Source organism: Suricata suricatta, chromosome 5 (genome assembly GCF_006229205.1).
Source record: "Suricata suricatta isolate VVHF042 chromosome 5, meerkat_22Aug2017_6uvM2_HiC, whole genome shotgun sequence".
Taxonomy (NCBI): Eukaryota; Metazoa; Chordata; class Mammalia; order Carnivora; family Herpestidae; genus Suricata; species Suricata suricatta.
The window spans coordinates 130,974,981-130,990,906 of NC_043704.1; the positions used below are offsets into that span (position 1 = coordinate 130,974,981).

The 15,926-nt window shown below is 43.5% G+C and overlaps 1 long non-coding RNA gene across 2 annotated transcripts in view; it reads left to right on the forward strand.

Moving 5' to 3' along the window:
* LOC115292851 overlaps positions 1 to 15,926 on the forward strand; it is a 122,227-nt gene extending 106,301 nt beyond the window's left edge. Inside the window, exons 1-4 of one of the 2 annotated variants that reach the window (XR_003909171.1) lie at positions 5,301 to 5,339; positions 7,824 to 7,899; positions 13,964 to 14,048; positions 15,835 to 15,926. This is a non-coding gene — a long non-coding RNA (uncharacterized LOC115292851). Of the gene's footprint in view, positions 1 to 5,300; positions 5,340 to 7,823; positions 7,900 to 13,963; positions 14,049 to 15,834 lie in introns of those variants that run through there. The other variant, XR_003909170.1, reaches the window with a different exon arrangement.

The window sequence follows — 15,926 nt, forward strand, 5'->3', positions numbered from 1 at the left end:
CACTTGAACAAGGGGGCTAAGGGGCATCAACACCCACATGGTGGAAAATCTGCGTGTAACTTTTGACTTCCTCCCCAAATTTAACTACTAATAGCTTATTGTTGACTGGAAGCCTACTGTTTTTAATATAATAAACAGTTGATTAACACATAGTTTTTTTATATGTTTATGATAAAGTAAGCCATAGAAAATATAGAAAATCATAAGAGAAAATAGGTGTACAATACTATATTGTATCTTTTAAAAAAAATCTACATGTAAGTGGACCTGCACAATCGAAGCCTGTGCTATTCAAAGGTCAACTGTATTTCTTTTGGACAGCACTGACTTAATGCCTTGAGGCTATTTCTGGATTTTCTATCTGATAATTTTTCCTAATTGTGTATACCTACTTTGTGTGCTTTTGACAATTACTTAAACAATTTAAAATATGCTTGAAACATAACACGAGTATGGCCAACATCTTTAAAATAGTGTTTGGTATTATTGGGTTGGTTTCTTATGTATCAGTTGACGTGTATCAATTTATAAAGTTCCCTATATTATATTACAGGACCTTTGACTTTGTAGTGAGTTAGCTTTTTTATTAACCTAGAAATATTGTCATCTTTTCTATTTTTAGGCTTCCAAAATGCTGACTTCTGCTTTATTTATTATATATTCCTGAATTTATCCATCTGGGTTTTACAATTTTTAAATTAAGTTTATTTATGTTTTTTTGAGAGAGACAGAAAGAGAGGGGGGAAGGGAGAGAGAGGAAGAGAGAGAGAGAGAGGCCACAAGTTGGGGAGGGGCAGAGAGGAGAATTCCAAGCAGGCTCTGCAATATAATGGTTTTTAAAATCAATTTATTTTGAGTTGACTTCATTACCTTTCTTTTTTCTTTTAATGGGAATTCTCTTATATATTCTACTAGTATGTCCTCCATATAATAAAGGAATGCCATTGAGTTTTGTTACTCTCTTCTCAATTCCTCTGACATTTTCTTAATTATCTTTACTACTTTTGTGGCTTTTTTATTTCTAGTTTCTAAATAGAGCTGCATTAACTTGCAAAAACAGGATTTTAAATATCATTCTTTCCTTGTATTTATATATCTTTTTTTCTTCTTGAATACATTGTACTGGTATTTATATTTGGCTTTTACTATTAAAGTATCTATGCTTTATTATATTCAGACTATAATCCACTGCACTTATTTGGCTTATTTTTTTATGATTCATTTTAGAAGATATCTTGTTGTAATATACCAACTTTACATTCTTGGAATAAATCTTATTTTTCCATATCGGACAATTTTTTAACCCATTATGTATATATATATATGGTTTTTTTTAAATGAGATTCTGGTTAAGGTTGTGCATCTTTGTTTCATTAATGAAATTTCCTTGTCCTAACAAACCTCAACAAATTCACTTAAGAAATATTGTTTCCAGGGTGCCTGGGTGACTCATTAGGTTAAGTATTTGACTTCAGCTCAGGTCACGATCTCAGTTCATCAGTTCAAGCCCAGTGTCAGGCTCTGTGCTGACAGCTCAGAGCCAGGAGCCTGCTTCTGATTCTGTATCTCCATATCTCTCTGCCCCTCCCCTACTTACTCTCTCTCTTTCTCAAAAATAAATAAATATTTTTAATGTTTAAAAAAGTTGTTTCCTAGGGAAACATACCATACTTTAAAGATATACTTTGAGAGCAACTTAGGTTATTTATTCTTTAAAACTTAGACATTTCTCCAGTTAAGGTGCCAGAGTCTTAATGCATGATTTTTCCTATTTGTATGTCACGAATTAATAATGTTTTCTATTTGTTTTTATTACTTGTTTGTAAGAAATTATACAAATATTATTAAATAAATAGCCATACACTTGTAGGCCCCTGGGTGTCTCAGTCAGTTAAGCATCGGACTTCGACTCAGGTCAAGATCTCGCGGTCTGTGAGTTCAATCCCTGCATTGGATTCTGTGCTGACAGCTCAGAGCCCAGAGCCTGCTTCGGATTTTGTGTCTCCCTCTCTCTCTGCCCCTCTTCCATTTGTGCTCTGCCTCTCTCACTCAAAAATAAATAAACACTAAAAAGAATTAAAAAATTGTCATACACTTGTAGCTAAGAACAAAGTTCTTTAGTATTAACAAAATTTATGATATATTAATTATCTTTCCCCTTGATTACATTAATTTATGATTTCTCCTTCCCATTGGTCCAAAGATTTATCAATTTTTTCCATTTTGTCTACATGCAAACTGCTGTTCTGTTGTTTTATTTCTATTATTCCTCCTTTTTAAAAAATGTTTACTTATTTATTTTGAGAGAGAGAGAGAGAGAGCATGCGTGCACAAGTGCACAAACCATGGAGGGGTGGAGAGAGAGAATCCCAAGCAGGCTCCATGCTGTCAGTGCAGAGCCCAGTGAAGGGCTCGACCTCATGAACCATGAGATCATGACTTGAGCTAAATTCTAGACTTGGTCGTTTAACTGACCGAGCCATCCAGATGCCCATTCCTTCTTTATTTTTAAAATTTTTGTTGCATTTTTATTTTCCTACTTTGTTTCATTACATTACTCCATTTTAAAGTTCTTTTGACACAGAATTAATTCATGATGTTTCTATTCTCATTTTATTGTTAATATATATTTAAAGAGGTACATTTTCTTAGTGTATTTCTGCCACTGTCACTAATGATGATTTCTTGTACTTACATGCTTGTTATTTTAAAAAATATTTTTATTACTATAGCTTTCCTCTAGGTAAGTTAATATGGCATTTCCAATTCTAATTTCCATGTGATTTGTTTCTGTAGAATTCTATTTTTCCAACTTAATTATAATTGTATTGTTATATTGTGGTGTGAGAATGGTTTCATAGATTTCATGGTATTGTTTTGCACTAAGTGCATTTTTCTGTCCCAGTGTATAATTAATTTGTACAACTAGAAAGAATCTTTATAATCCTTTGCCCTATGAACCAATATTTTCCAGATGTCTGCTAGCTCTACTTTATTCCTTACATTTTTCAGCTATATTGTTTCTCTTCTATATGGCCAAAACTCTTGCCAAAGTCCTTTAGTCCTGAGATCTACAATTATATTTCTGTGCATATCTCCTTGCACTTGACTGGCTTCTCCTATGTATGGCTTGACCAAGGGCTGGCTTCAGAGGCACTGCAGCCCATGCTGTAGTATAGTGTCCTGCTCTCAGAGGGGTCCTATACTTGGTTTAATGCTTTGTGGTCACAGCCTTAAATTCTTAACAATTTGTGAACAAAAGGCCCTGAGTTTTCATTTTGGCATGGGCTGCCATAAATTATGTTGCCAGTCCTGGTTGTCCCTTATAATCTATGACTTTGCTGAATTCAATTTTTTTTTAAATCACAAGCTGATTGGGGATGATTTGTTGGATTTTCTAGATAAGCCATTCCATCACCTAAATGAGATCCTCTTGTAGCCAGGCAGCTTTGGCACAGTCCTCTGCTTAGCTCTTCCCACCCCCAGGGTGAAATCACTATGGAGCGTTCTATCCTCGAGCCTCCTTCACTTAATGTCAAGTGTTCTTTGATTACTTCCAGAGGAGATCGTGGTCAGGTGTCCAACAGATGAGACTCAGCTGAGGCCCCACCAGGGCTTTTGCCTGGAGCAGCCCTGGGAGCACAAGTAGCTGTGCCCCTAATCTCCCTCCCTCCCAATCCGAGTCTTCATCTTCCCCAGCCCTCTTAGGACCAGAAGGATGGGGCTTGCTCCCTTACACTTGGAATTTTAGACCTGCCATCCTTTTCTGTCATGCTCGTCTCTGCCTTAACTACACACTTTTTATCTTCTTGGAAGCACAAAATACGTTTTCCTTCAAACACAGACCTTCTCTGAGGAGTGAAAGGAATAGCTTGATGCCTCCTGGGAAATAGAGCTGCTACAGGGCAGACTGGATTAAAAACCACTGGAGCATCGCTGAAGCTTTGAACTTGACGTTGGCTTGTGTCTCACCTATGTTTTGGACTTAGGCAAGTCACTGCACCTTTCTGAGCCTTCTCAGTTCTACCATCTGTAAAATGGAGGAAACTAGCTGTCAGAGTTTCTGTGAGAGAAGATGAAGCACGAGAAGGCCTTGAAAGAGCACCTGGTGCATGACAGGTGCTCACCTATTCTCTGCTGAGCTGCGTTGTTAACCCTCAGGGCGTTACCAGGATGACCTTCCTGGTGGGACACTCTGAGGTGCTCTTTGTCTCTTAGGATGCTAACCTCAGGAGGGAGTGTAGGGGGAATCCTCCGAGTCGGTGGGCCCCTGGAAAAGGAATAGCCAATCAGGATGACTAACTGGGTCTTAATCTGATGAAAATAATAGAGATATAAATGTGTCCCCATAGCTACTCATTCACCTTGGGCTGGACTTTCAAGAGGGCATTCTGGCTCTTCACTCTACCCCCCACCTCAAAATTGCATGAGACTTTGGAATCACACTTGAGACTGAGCACATTACCTAACTTTGGATGTGCCTTTATAAGCCTCATCTGTAACATGGGAATAAATATGCACAACCTGCCCCTCTTCCTGGTCTCATGATGACATTCCTCCTTCCCTCTCTTGCTCACCAAGGATTGAAGATAAGGAGGATCAGGAGATAAGCAAGCTCTCTATTGCCTACAGACCTGTTCCCTTGGTTTTACTTTTCTCGTTCCTCACACTGAGGTCCTGCTTGTTTGTTTGTTTGTTTGTTTTAGAGTAGCTGCTGCTGCAGGCTGAAACTATACTCACAAAAATCTCACCTCCAGATCCTGGAGATGGTCTTGGTGAAATAAATCCATAAAGCTTGAAACTCAAAGCAGGCCTACCCCAGGACCCCTGTTTACTTACCCCTGAAGGGACTGTGTTCAGGGCTAGATAGGAAGTGAAGTTAGTTCTCAGAGGTCTGGCTCATCCCAAGGTAACTGCACACCTCACCCCCTCCCTGAGGCCTGAAATGATATGGACTTGCCCAAGGAAATTAATTGATAAGCATTTGGTCCCTGCCCCCTACTCCACTCATTCCAGAAACAAGTAGGGCTCTTGAGCCAGCTGCACAAGGAACACTAATTATACTAATGCTTTCCTTCATTTTGATACATAGGAGTAGTTCTGTTCCCAACCCATCAGCCCCATTACTCATCCACCCTTCTGGATTGATGAATGGTTTTCCCCTTTATTATCTCTGGTTGCTGGCCTGTCCTCCCTCTTTCTTCTTGATGAGATCACAATTTAGAAGGACACAGTTTCTGTACTTCATTGTTTTATGTTTCTTTCTCTGCAGAATTATTAGCTTGTGAGACACACTTAGAGAGACTACAAAGTGTGTATAACACACCGTGTGCTGATAGGTGAGTTAGTGGGCAATCCCCAAGTTGACACAGTGTACAAGAATTTATTGTCTGGGGCTCCTGGGTGGCTTAGTCGGTTAAGCGTCTGGCTTCTGGCTTCGGCTCAGGTCATGATCTCATGGTTCGTGGGTTCGAGCCCCATGTCAGGCTCTGTGCTGACAGCTAGCTCAGAGCCTGGAGCCTGCTTCGGATTCTGTGTCTCCCACTCTCTCTGACCCTTCCCTGCTTGTGCTGTGTCTCTCTGTCTCTCAAAAATAAATAAATAAAAAAAACATTAAAAAAAAGAATTAGTTGTCAATAGTGCTATAAAGGGAATGTAGTTGATTATGTTCCAACGAATATCCGTATTCTGTGATTGAGCAAGCATTTTACTATATGCAGAATAAAAATAAGGAGGCCATGACTGGGGCTCTGGAATTTGAGGGCATGGATATTTTTACTGTGAAATATTATACCCCAAACTCACCTTTGTGGGGACTAGTGAGAAAGGAAGTACGTTACATATAGACGAAGCTGAGACTTCCTGTGTATGCCAGAGGAATCTTGTGGGTCTAATTGACCTTTTGGGGTAATTATTTGTGAGCTCAAATTTCTATTTTTAAAATCAGCATGTATACTGTTCTTTAGTGCTTGCACATGCTGGTCTGTTCCAGTACAGAAGGCAGGTCGGAAGGGAGGTCAGCCTTTTTATCCCTGTGTGACCTTGGAGGAGAATGAAATCCCCAAGGTTTAAAGGATTTGTCTTATTTCAAGTAGTGACCAAATGGCAAGGTTCTGATAGAAGCTCCTAGCCAGAGCAGCTCAGGTCTGGGGCCTGAGTCACAGAGCCAGGCTGCTTCCTCACATCCCAAATTAGACAGAAGGTTTGAATTTCCCTACAAGTAAGAGCGAGAACAGTAGATTGTTGGAATGAAGTGTTTACACACCACTGTAGTGAAAAGGGCTTATGAAAGACTTAAGATTTAAGCTGTGTATTTAGAGGGAAAAGAGAAGGCAGAGAAGAGGTGGTTGGGATCATTTTTACAGCTGAAATGTCAGTGTAGAACTAATACAATCTTTGGAGGGAGATGGATGGATTAGAGAACATAGAAATGGTTTAATGTGTGAAGTGTTTATGGAGGCAGTAGGCTTAGTTTGACATTGGAAAATATGGTGATATGAAATTTTATTTTGGATACAACATAGAATCAAAAGCCAAAGTATCCATTATCAGAACTGGAGATTGAGGGTGATTTAAAATTAGTTTCTTTCATTGATAATCACTCACAGTAACATTGTACTCTAGTAGACACTTTAATTGTCCCCATTACAAACACAGCACATTCTCAGCATCAGAGAAGTTAGTTACCATGTTAGGAAAAGGGCCATTTTACAATTCACCAAACGGAGAATCTACCTAGAAGAGTGTCCCGATCTAGGTTCGATGCTAGAGAGAAACCAGGGATTTAAAAGATAGGAAAAATGGACCAATTATGCAAAACACTTAAACCCAGAGTATGGGAATATATGATTACAAAGGTATTTGGTTTCAAGACAGCAAATGAGAGGGAATTGGACAGGGCAGTGAGAAATACATGAGATTGGGAGAGACCTGAAACATTTCATTATAGCACTCCAAATAGTAATTCTACTGACATGAAGACTACTGAGAACCGAAAACAAAAACAAAAACAAAAACCAACCAACTAACCAAAAAACCCCCCCAAACATCTAATTTGACTTTAAAAAAGCTCTGTGGTTAAACACCCAGAATCACCAGGTCAAAAGAGTCATTCATTATGACCTTTTGCCTTTAGGCTGGGGCAGCCCATACCATCCTGGTAGATAATTGCCTACCCTATGCTTAAAGTTCTTGTGCAAAGGAAATTCCAAGCACCCCCCCCCCCGCCCCCGCCCCTGCTCTGGCAATGCATCCCTGTGTCCAATGGGAAGGTTTCCTCTCAGTGGAGCCTAAAATCCCAATGGCCATAGCTTATTCACTTCCTCATGTTCCTGTGCTAGTCCCAGTTGAGCTCAAGATCCTCTATTTACATGGTCACGTGATTTAAAAAGATCATTTAAGGCTCTCTCCACATTGTGTCTTAACTACCGTTTAATAATGCAAGAAGTGTTTGCACAGGAACTGGTGACAAGGGGAGGAACTTGGATGTGTCTTAGTTTGTGCTTGCCGGCTTCCCCAGAATGCCCTGCTGACCCCAAGCCAGCTCCATCACTTCCTCTGAGAGCCAGGTACACTCAAGTCTTGCTCCCTCCCCAAGTCCCCTCTTTGGAATTTGTACCCAGCAGAGGTGGAGTCAGCTTATAAAACCACAGTACCCAGTCTCTCTTCACACGCCTTAAACCCCTATCTATAGTTTTTTGTTTGTTTTGTTTTGGTGGTTGGGGTGGGAGTGGCTAGTGTTCTGAGCCTTGTCCTCCTTCTGGATAACAAGAGTAACCTATCTTTTCTCTCTCATGTGGCCTGCATATGTGTATGCTGAAAAGGACAAGGTGACATTTGGCTAATTTTCTTGCTAATATGCATGAATGGGAGCCGTCTAGGGAAGCTTCCTTTTGCCAGGTAATTTGTACATCCTAACAACAGCCTTCTGGAGATTTTGTCCTGTCTTGTGTTGTGTACTGTTAACGGTGGGAATTTCTAACTAATTAAGAAAGGAGTCGGGCAGATGCCAAGCTGGAGGGGTAATGTTTTTGATCCAGTCAGGTTTTGCTACATCCTACCTCTTAGAGCTAGGTTAGAATTTTTACTGACCCATGGCAGGGCTGGGACTGCTCCTTTAACTTGTTATTTTGTAACTACTTTTAAAACTGAGACTGTAATGCATGCACACTAAAAAATAAAACTCCCTCCTTCCATAAAATCCTAGTCGCCTTTACCGGTAGCATCAAATACTGTTATTCATACAAAGTACAAATATTCTTAAGAGATGCTAGCTACATGAATGAATTTACTTGTATCAGATAATCAGGAAAGATAGGAAGATAAAATGGAAGGCAGAGAATAAAACATACTCAGCATATCCAAAGAAAGAGAACTTATGAAAGAAGAAAGGATTTTATAAGCACATGAGGCACAAAGATAGATTTTTATAAAGGGTTTATTGAAATCAAATTTACTGGGGATCTGTTGTGTGTCAGGTCCTGGACTGGAACTCTGATAAAGCTCAGTTAGCATGGAGAAAAGGCTTCTAAGTTGTACTCTGTTGAGCTCAAACTCATGGGGGAAAAGACTCATAAATAATTACAGTATAATGAGGGCTGTAGTTGAGGTATATACTAAGTGCTTTAAGAGCCTAGAGGAGCAACTCATTATGTGATCTGGAGTCAGGAACATCTTGTTGGTAGAAGAAACATTTGTGCTTTCTTAAAGAATGCCTTTAAGTTCTCCCAATGGAGAGAGGGAAATAGGACTTTGAAACCTAGCAAACATATAGAGGATAAGATGATGCTAGAGGAGAATCTGGGGACCAGGGTATGATGGGTCGTGTGTGCCACCTATGGAGAATGATGTTGTCTTGAAGTGGAACTATTGCAGACTTTTTGGTTGACAAGTGATCCCTCAGGGCAGTGTTGATGGTGGTTTGAGAAAAAGATTGAATCTGGGGGCAGGGGGACAGAGAGAATTAGAGCCAGCCAGCATTAGGACTACTGCAATAGTCCAAGCCAAGTGCAGTGAGACAGTAAACTGGGTCACTCTGGTGGGAACTGGACAATCTAAAGACATTTGTAGGTTGATTTATATGGTGAACTAAGCCTTGACAGTCACCTGGAACGTGGGGTGCCAGGAGTTGAGTCTGATGCTGAGTACTTCATAAGGCTACCATGTGGGCAGAATATCATAAAAAGGTATAAGGAATACAGAAGAATAGAGAAATGGAATAAGAATTCAATGACTTAAACCCAAGGCATGTGGAGTTTGAGATTCCTGTGGCACAACCAGGCCAAAAATCTCAGCAGGGGAAGAGAGTTTCAATGATATAAGGAGACTTAGTGATATTAAATGTTCTGCAAAGGTCAGAAAAGATGGAGATTAAAAAGTAGCCATTGAGTTTGTTTATGATGTCAACCATGACCTTTGGGAGGGCAGTTTCAGTAGAAGGGGAAGGAAGCCAGTTATAACAGGCTGGTAAGTGAAAAAATTACAAGGAAGATATATCTAGAATATATTTATGTAGAAGGAAAGTTGTGAGATAGTACAGTGGACAGGAGCTTTAGTACCTAAGCCCTCCTTAATCACAACATGGGGGAATTATACCACAAAGAGTAATTAAAAAAAATTTTTTTAATGTTTTATTTATTTTTGATACAGAGAGAGACAGAGCATAGAGGGGGAGGGGCAGAGAGAGAAGGAGACACAGAACTGGAAGTAGGCTCCAGGCTCTTGAGCTAGCTGCCAGCACAGAGCCCGATGCGGGCCCCGAACTCACGAACGTGAGATCTGACCTGAGCCGAAGTTGGAATCTTAACCGACTGAGCCACCCACCCTCACAAAGAGTAATTTTAAACTAGGCGCACAATGTTCTAATCCTTAGAGCCCACAAGCCCAGCCTTATGGGGTTTCTGACTTCTATTGGGTTTCCACCCAAAGAAAGGTTATAAAACCCTTTGGTCCCAAAAGGGTTTCTGATGAAGGCAGCCTTCTCCTCCTGGCTCTTAGGGGCCTAATTCTCCCGATTTCCCTGGAATACCCATGAAGACCTGACACACTAAGCCCATGAGGAGAAGGTGGCTCAGGAGGAGGAAATTTCCTCTCCTTTTGGTCTAAGGCTGACTTTCAAACCCTTGATTCTTGTATGATTGACATTGAGATTAAAGACCCCGCTCCACCTTCCACCCAAAGAAGGGTTATAAAAAACCCTTTGGTCCCAAAAGAAAAAAGTCACATCAGACCATGATCAAAAAAGATAGTCATACTTGATTTCTGGTATGGAGTTAGGTTACGATGTAGGGGTGATGGGTGAGGTAAGGATAAATAGCATGAAGGGGAAGTTAAAGCTATTTATTTTCTGATGTATTTTATTGTGTGTGAAGTAGAATTCTAGGACTATTGCAGAGATTCAGCGGGGGGGGGGGGGGGGGTCCGCAGTAGCAGGTCAGCTGGGAGAGTTTGGAGAAAGGAAATCAGAGCCAATTAACAAAGGGTAAAATATTGCCTTAGAACACCAAAGGTCCCAATGAACATATAAATCATGCACTTGTCCAGTCAGCATGGCTATAGGATTTCCCCCTCTCTCCAGCAGAGTGGCAGCCTGGGGCATGTATTGTTGGAAGTATGTAAAACTGTAGTTTGGCAAGATGGGCACAACTGACAGTGATGGACCTAGGATGCTGGTGGGAATGTGGTTGAAAGTCTCAGTCCTGAGGCCCTGTCTGGGTAGGGAGGAAAGGCATAGATGGAGCACGAGAATGGGGGTGGGTAGAGGAAGCCCATTTCTTGCCAAGGCTGGCAGGTGGGGAAGTAAAGGGAAATAAGGGGAAGGGATGGACGGAAAGGCAGAGTTTTTGTCTAGACAATGGGTTTCCGAGTTTCTGAGTTCAGAGATGAAATAGCTCTGGGGTTGGGGATGTGGGCATGGGTAGATGAAGGGAAGTAAGTTGGGAGCCACGCATCCACACATTTGGATGCTGAAAATGATATGGTCATCAGAGTCCTTAAACACATTAAAATAAAGCTATCCTTGACAATCATTTTGAAAAGACCCTATTATAGGCAAAATGTGAAAGGCATTGGCTACACTTTGCTCATCCTACAGTTAGGAGGTAGGTTAGGGAAAAAAGGCCTCTCCGCAGCCCTTATAAAGAACAGTATGTGGAGACCTCACTTCGTGGGTGTCCTTCTCTTAAGAGAATGAGCTAAGACAATAGCTAATTTTATATTCCAGATTTTTGGCTTCTCTGGAGAAAGAGATGATCCTGGCAGGACTGGGCCAGGGCTCCCTTGTGGTGGCAGTAAGATGGCTTACCAGGTTATCCGAGTCCCTATGGCTCCACAGTGCTGCCCTGCACCTGGCTGAGTGTCAGTTGCTGTTTATCATTATGTTCAGTCTCTTTCTTACAGTTCGGAGGAAACTGAAACAGTTCTTATATTCAAGGATCTTTTTAAAACTAGGAAAACAAAGATGAATCAGAGAGTGTATTCTTCTCTACTTGGTATGCAAATATGTCACTGTTGAAAAACTATAAATTATGATGCTATTATGAAACAAATCCTTCCAGGTTTACTCACTATATTATCTACCTGGCTCCTGATGGGCTTTGAGTTTACGGTGACTCCTGTAATAAGAGTGGAAATACAGTCAAAAACATGCAAGTTTACAAAAGCAGCATGAAAAGCAATGGTAATTTTTAGAGAAAATCATACCATTACTTTTGTTCATGGAATCATCTTATCAAATCTTCAGTAATTAATAGGTTCCCTCAAAGTGCTACCTAACTCAGTAGCCACTGAGAACAATTTAATGAATTGTTCCTCAGTGGTTCTTCAGTGGCTGGAAAGTGTCGATGTAATTCCCTGAGTGCCTAGCTTCTTGGCAGTCATGTATACTTGTAAGAGGTGGAGCCAAGGAAACCGGGTGAAGGATCTTTTAGGGTGAGAGGAAAGGGTGAGTATGAAAATGAAAGCTTTCGGCAGGTCTGACTTGCCTCTGGTGCTCAGGAAGAAAGGTGATTGCTATATATCTCTTGTTAAGGATCATGATAAACATGATCCAAGCCGTCAGAGCATACTAGATTAAAATCAGCATCTTGGATTAACTCAAGAGGCAAATGGGTAGCCAGTGTGGACCGGCACATTGATGTGATCTGGTGTTTCCTTAAAACATTTTGATCTTCTAGTTTCTGCTCTACTTAGCTCTCACATTAAACATCTGGGGGAGCAACCGAATAGGAAGGCTTAGAGGTTAAACTGCATCTTTAGAGAAGTACAGAAATAATATGAGATTGAGATTTGGGAAATGAAAATTGTTATAATACATTGAGGTGGAAAAATAATCTGAAGGCCAAGTGCCCAGTGAGTCAGAAAAATTTAGAGAGTCGTAATGTTAGAGCCTGCGAACTGGAAACTAGATATGAATTCATAACCTACAAGGGTATAAATGACGGCAAGAAGTCAGTAAACAGCGTCAGTGTTATTTTGGGAGGCTGAAGGAAGGTTATTACGGACCAGAGAGCCTGAATAGCTTATGTTCTAGGCATTGAGTTAGAGACAAACAAATAGAAGAGAATGTAGTGAAGGGTGACAACGATGATTAAAAGCTGAGATGGACTGAAATATGAAGAAAACTTAAAAAAAATACAGCCTATGTATTGCATTGTAAAGGTATGTATAGTGTAACAGGATCACGAGAATTTAAAGGTATTTATTGACTTTAAATTATGGACAGATTATCATGAACATCTAACCCTGAGTAGATAGATATACTAAATTGGCATAAACACCACGGAGTTATCCAGAATGAACGTTTTATTCGTGTCTTGCCTATCTCATATTGCCCGCTCTGAAAATTTGTCTGAAGGAGCCATTAGACAGGATCTGCAGAAGAATGACTATGATATTTTAGCTCTTTTTCTAACTCTAACTTCTATGAATTTTACAATGCCATGAAAACACTTCCATATGATTTTGGCAAAATATTTACAATTTCTTCAATAACACTGCTCATGGAATAGGAGGAACGAGAAGCAATCGCTTAGTAACTGCAGATAGACAAGCAGGAAGGAGGAGAAACAATTGCTTACTATGCTGTTTGTGACCAAAAAAAAATCAAATCTGAGTTTAGCTATTAAAAAGCCTGTCGGGAGCCGAGTGTCGCACATGTCAGAGGAACATGCTGATTCTCATCACCATGGAGAAGAAATGGTACCTACACAGTCTGGCTGTTGGTGTTATGAAAAGTACCGCTAGAACATCAGCAGGCATGTGACCGGCGGCTTGTGGGAGACAAGTACTCAGGGGGATAAAAAGGAACCTGGCACAGGCCTTGGGCTTCTGGCATCACTAGTTACAGGTCTGCCAAGATGCTTTGGGAAACGTTTTAATTTAAATGCCAAGTCTATTTCGACGAAGTCTCCCTGGTTTGACCTGCTGGGAGTCCAGAGTGAGATGGATAGGTGCTCATTCAGGAGAGCATTAGGTGAATTAGATGGGGGTCTCATTAGAAAAACATCCTGGGGCTTTAAATCTGTATATGTCCCCACTCACAAGGGAAATTCAAGGTTCAAGTTGCAGGATATAGGACTCTCATAGCATGTTACTAGTGATTGGTAAATGCAGGAAAGGGCAGACATATCTTCATGCAATTACTCAACATATCAAAATTAGAGAACATGAAGAATAAAGGCCCAGCATTTTTGCTTTCCTCCCCCGGAGCATACTGGCTGGCTACTTTGACTATAAATTCAGTATAAGGCAGGTTAGGAACCTGATCTGAATTATTTGAATGTATTTTCTTGCAAAACTATCACGACAGAGAAACAATTTTTTGAACCCAAATGAGGAAAAATAAAGGGATGATGCCGAATAAAAAATTAAAACATTTTCGTCCCTCGATGTGAAAACATTTGTTAGTTAGTGTGTAGGCCCAGATTGGTCAGAGATGTATAAAAACTTTTGTGATCGATTACAGAAACATGAATCCAGAAGATCTGAAGAATTAATATGCTCCAAGAATAACGGGAAGGTATTTGAAGTTGCCTCAGAGGCAAAGGCGGGTATGTATTTGTATGTAATGCCCAGTTTCCTCAGAGGCTACTTGGTAGCTTGCTGTAACGTCATGCGAATTAAAGCAAAGGCTTTAAGTCACCTCTCCCCACCTCTCCCCGCCTCCCCCCACCCCCCATGCCCCCAGTGGGCTATCCTTCGGGCCCTGCTGGAAGTGCATTTTCAGAAAAGGAAACAGTAGTAACTGGACAAGAGCTGGAGTTCTGGAGAAGCTCTGGAGGCTGAAGCCGGGGAACCTGGGACGGCGAGGTGGGTGGGGTCAGGCTGGATGGGGCCCTGGGTACCACCCTGCGGAGTTTGAGCCCCATCTCGCTCGAGGGATGGAGACCCAGGGGAGATGTTTGTGTTGGGGAACGGCAAGATTAGGGTTGATTTTTAGGCAGGTCACTCTACCTGAAGGGGAGGGAAAGGAGGGTCAAGGACGAGAGAGAAGAGGGCCTGGCCGTTCTGATCCAAGTAGGATGCTGTCCCAAAAGATGAGCCTGACCTAAGGCGCGGGCCCGCAGCGGGCTGGACCAGCCGCCGTCCCTGGCGGCGGGATCAGGAAGGACACTGGCAGGGAGGCACGACGGTGATAAATCCCTGTAGGGCGACTCGGAGAACACAGAACAGGCTATGCCGAGGTCCTCTACTCTTCACCTCTCGCCGCCCCACCCCCACCCGCGCCCCAGCATCCTTGCTACCAGTTGAATCAATTCACAGTTCAGGAGCCCAGGGAACGGAATTGGTTTCTGTATGTGAAATAGGTCTGCCCCCCCCCCCCCCTGGGGAAGTCCAGAGGGAACGTCCGGAGGGTCTTTTCCAGAGCTGGGTGGGAGGAGAACGAGTCCGGTGCGCTGGTCGGGGGCTGGAGGGAGGTGCAGAGGCAGTGTCCTCGAGCCCCCGACCTTCGCTCCCGACCCCGAGGCCTCCGCGGTCGTTGCCCCTGGGGCGCCAGGCGGGTGATTGGCAGTTGCAGCAGCTCTAGGGGGACTCGGGTATCCAGGACCCGTGGCCGCCGCCGGTTGCCGTCCGCTCTCTCCGCAGCGAGGTTCCCGCGGCCCCATGACCTGGCCACGGCTAGAGCAGCCGCGACGGGCGGCGACCCCCGAGCGGGAGCCTGGGCGGCTCGCGGTGGGTCGGGGGCGGCAGGGTAAGGTCCCGAGGCCTATGGTGGGCAGCGCGGAGCCTGGAGGAGTCGGCCGCGGGCGGGGCCGGGGGGTCTGGGCTGCCCCCTTCAGGAGCTGCCCCGGGCCGCAGCGCCACTGTCACGGCCCGGCCGCCCCTGCCCGCTGTGCGCTTCCTCTCCGTGCCGCAGGCCTCAGCTGGGAGTCTGGGGGGCCGCGGCGGGGCCCGGCACGCGACGGTCTCCGGGGAGTTGGGGTCTGAGGAGACCCGGCTTCATTCCCAACCCGCCCTGGGCCTCAAGACCCTCCGGAGGCGCCTCCGCGAGGCCAGAGAGCAGCGGGCTCCCGCCGCTTCCTCTCTCCCTGAGCCCAAGGTGGGCACCCCGGGCCGGCGCTGGGCGCCTGGTTCCCGCGTGATGAGCACTCCGACCCCTGGCGAGGGGCGGGGGGTGCTGTGAGCCTCTGCGGAGAGCGCCCGGAGCCCCCGCGGCGGCCGCGCGGCTGCCTCGGGGTGGGTGCCCCGTGGCCCGGTGGGTGCCCTGCCCGCGCGGGTTATTTTTGGCGCCCGCGGCGGCGCGTGTGCCGGGGCGTGTTTTCCTTCCCCAGGTACTGGGAGCCGGGGCCCCGCGGCCGCCGGAGCTGACTTGTGTCTCTCTTCTCTCCCCTGCAGAAATCTTCCGATAATTCTGCCGCCACGACTTGAACCGTGCGCGAGGCGAGCTCGAAACAAACATCACATCTAAATTAAAAAAAAAAAAAAAA